The 3,559-nt window shown below is 63.4% G+C and overlaps 1 protein-coding gene across 1 annotated transcript in view; it reads right to left on the bottom strand.

The window, feature by feature from the left end:
- LOC127748703 (filamin-A-like) overlaps positions 1-3,559 on the bottom strand; it is a gene marked incomplete in the record, with an annotated part of 25,818 nt that overhangs the window by 18,378 nt on the left and 3,881 nt on the right.

The following is a 3,559-nucleotide window of genomic DNA, read 5'->3' as shown; positions in this document are numbered from 1 at the left end:
GGGGGGGAGGGTGGACGCGCTGGGGTGGGGGGCGCAGGCCGGCGCGCACCCCGTCACTGCACTCCGCGTACGCGCGAGGACCACCCGGGCGCACCTCTTGTGAATGGCGTTACTCACGGGCCGCCATTCACCGCGGCCAGCAGAGGGGTGGGGGGCGGTGGTCCATCCTAGCGCCCATTATTCTTGGGCCACAATACGGCGGGCGAGCTGCCAGGCGCGGGCCGCGGCGCGCGTCAAGCCAACAACCACCCCATTGTGCGGCCCTGGGCTGGGCCCTGGCGCCCGCCCGAGCCCCGCTGGAAAAACACCGCGCCGCGCCCGCGGGGCTGCCCCGGGGGGCCGCCGCCGGGTGCCCCCCGGGTGATCCCGGACGCGCACCAGGCCGCCGTCGGCCGGCCCGTCCGCTGCCCTACCCTTGCGCGTGTTGAAGTAGTACTGCGTCAGGTAGATGTTCCCCTCGAAAGACTGGCCGAAGTTGTCGGGCGTCAGCAGCAGGCACTCCTTGGCGACGGTGGAGGGCACGGACCCGTAGTAGATGGCGCGCACCTCGCCGTCGAACTCCGAGACGGTGACGCACTTGAGGATGGCGCGGTAGAAGTCGCTCACTTCCTGCCAGGTGGCGGGAGGGGCTTCGTCCGGGACCGCCCAGCGGTACATCACGCGACCTGGCCTGTGCGAGCCTCTGCTGCGCCGAGTCTGCGCGCTGCCCGCTCTGCCCCGGGGGACTGGGGCGCGCGCCCGACGCGGGCCTGGACCGCCGCCCCGCCACGCCCGTCACGCCACTCCCCCGCCACGCCCCGCCGCGCCCTGCCACGCCCCGCCGCGCCCTGCCACGCCCCGCCGCGCCGCGCCCCTCTCCCACAGCCGCATAACGTTCCTCATAAATACGGCGCGCGGCGTCCCTACGCTGACCGACGCCCGGCGTCGCGTCGCGTCGCTCGCACCCCCTCCAACCGCAAACCCTTCTCCCCTGCCTCCCTTCCCCCGAGCCAGACCTCCCGAACGAAGGAAAAAAAATAAATAGAAAACCCAATGGCAGCGACAAGGGCATAACTCGCGGCTACGAATCAGAAATAGGGACGTTGAGGCCCGGGGTGGCCCGGCGCGCCGCTTGGTCGCGCCAGGTCGGGCCGAGCCCGCTGGGCCCGGGAGCACCTGCCGCCGCTAAGGGTGAAGGAGAAGGTCGCGGCGGTCGCCAGGCGCAGGACCACCACCCGGGCCCGCTATGGTTTGCGTCTCCGACCAAAACTGCCGTTTATTTTTATTTTTTACGACTCCGAAATACCAGCTGCTCTGGAAGGCAGTCTTGCTGGCTGGAACTGGAGATTCCTGTCACTATTGAGAGTCGTGTTCGACTGTACTGACGTTGTAGATAGAGATAGTGTGCTCTGTCCAACTGCGCTGTACTTCCGAGGATGCCTGGATACCAGAAAGCTGCTTTTCTCACTCACCGTTGACGTGGCCGCCAGTCGAAGGTAGGGGGATCTTTGGGAACTGGACGCTGCGGTACTCCTGGTGGGTGGTGGTGCGAGTGGTGGTGGTACTGCTGCTCCTGCTGGTGCTGTTGGTGTTGTTGTTGGCCCGGCGCTGCACTTGGTTGGCGTCGCGCTCCTGCTTCAGGAAGTCGTCTTCAGGACTGGCCTGCAAACATGGACAAAAGTTTTGTTTTTAAAGTCAAGCAATAATAGTTGGTTTTAGGCCAATCAGCAAGAATAACAAAAGAAACGCATTCTATTGCATGTTAAGAAGTGGTAGGCACCGGTAGATGTGCCACGAGGCACGTGGCTGCTTGTTTCCGGAAAATCCCCCAAGACGGCAGGTTGGAACCAGAAGGCGCCATGTGTAATTTCCGGAAATTTACGCCCAGCGGGCGGCGTGCAGCGACCGGGCCGTCCCAAGACCCGGGCAGGCTGGGCCCGTAGGGATAAAACCAGGGGACGGGCAAAAGTTCACGTCATTCCGAGGGCACCAGTCGCCGTGTCAACACATCGCCGCTGCTGCCGCTCCCCCCGATCCTGCTCTGCCATGGCTTCTCCTGCTCCAGCAGCCCCCACCCGCACCCCGAGCGTCAAGAGACGGCTGTCCCTCTGCGAGAAGGAAGACGCGCTGCGCCGCCTGGCCGGCGGGGAGTGCATCCACGCGCTCGGCCGGGACATCGACGTGACGCCGGGCTGCATCAAGAAGTGGGCGAGCAAGGCGAGCCACCTGGTGAGCTTCACCGGGGACCACTCCAGGGTCAAGAACATGAAGCGGTGCCTGCTGCCGGACATGGAGGCCAAGCTGTACGAGTGGGTGGTGCAGCAGCGCACCGTGCTGCAGCGCCACATCCCCACCAGCGAGCTGCAGCAGCAGGCGCTCGGCCTCAACGCGGACCTCGGCGGCCCCGCCACCTTCCGCGCGAGTAACGGCTGGTGCGGCAGGTTCCTGCAGAGGCACGGCCTGCAGAACAACAACGCGGCCGCCGCCAAGCCCAAGCCGAGAGTGAGGGAGGACGGACGTCTCAACGAGGTGTACGTCGTCGCGGAGGCTGCTGCCGTGGACGAGACCGAAGAGGTCGAGGTCTTCACGCCGCCGGGGGAGAAGGATGACGAAGATGTAGTCGAGCTCTGCGCGGACAAGCCCGAGCCCGAAGAGGAGGACGACGAAGAGGATCTCGACCTGTCGGATCCCAGGACGATCGACGTTCTGAAGAGAATCACCAAGAAGCTCAAAAGGTACAATGTTCCCTGGCTTGAGGACTTTGAGAGGGCCATGTGGGAACCCACTCTCTCCGAGTTCTAGCTGCATGGTGTATGTGCAGTCAACCGTCGATATCCTAGTTAGTTGTAACGGTGATCTATGGAAATAGGTTTCAGTTTTTAAAAACCTTTAAATGCTGGCCACAATGTCTCCGGGCATTGCGCGGTGGTCGCAACCCCACAAACAAGCAGAGCGGAAGGTTTTGTGTAATGTGATATGTAATATGCGTCTAGTACGGTTGTTCAACCCTAAACGTGAAATAATAAAAATACCTAATTCAGTTTTGGAGTTTAGATAAACGTTCAAGGATTCTTTTTTTTATACTCCCTCCCCCCTCCACAGCTGTAACTCTCGAGGTAAGAAGCAGGCAGGTCAAGCTAGCAGCGTACCTGGCCTGACCTGTCTGGAATTCCCCAGTCGCGACGCCTTTCAGCTGAACGTCACCTACAAGCTTGTCGATTTGAAGGTCCAATTATTTGCAGTGTCGACCCGCATTTGTTTTCAAATAGTATCGAAGAATAGTTCTCCGCCCGCCCCCGGCGGCCCCCCGGCACCACAAGCAGCAGCACGGCACCTGCATGTGTCGTGTCGCCCGTCACCGAGGCCGTGCTTCACGCGCGCACCTCCCGCCCATTAGCGCCGTGCTGCGCCGCGCCGCCCCCCGCGCCGCCCCCAACCCCCCCTGAGTGATGGGAGTGCTGACCCGGGCGGCGCCCAGCCGGGCCGCGGCTGCGTCAACACCATCGCGACGCGGGCAGCGTCCGAAAGCGGATGCTGGGTCCAGCGGGGAAAGAGGGGACGCTCCGCACGCCACCCCCGG

The sequence above is a fragment of the Frankliniella occidentalis genome, unplaced genomic scaffold (assembly GCF_000697945.3).
Source record: "Frankliniella occidentalis isolate FOCC.00 unplaced genomic scaffold, Focc_3.1 Scaffold4, whole genome shotgun sequence".
Taxonomy (NCBI): Eukaryota; Metazoa; Arthropoda; class Insecta; order Thysanoptera; family Thripidae; genus Frankliniella; species Frankliniella occidentalis.
The sequence above is the reverse complement of the archived record's forward strand: the minus strand, read 5'-3'. Positions and strand labels throughout refer to the sequence as shown.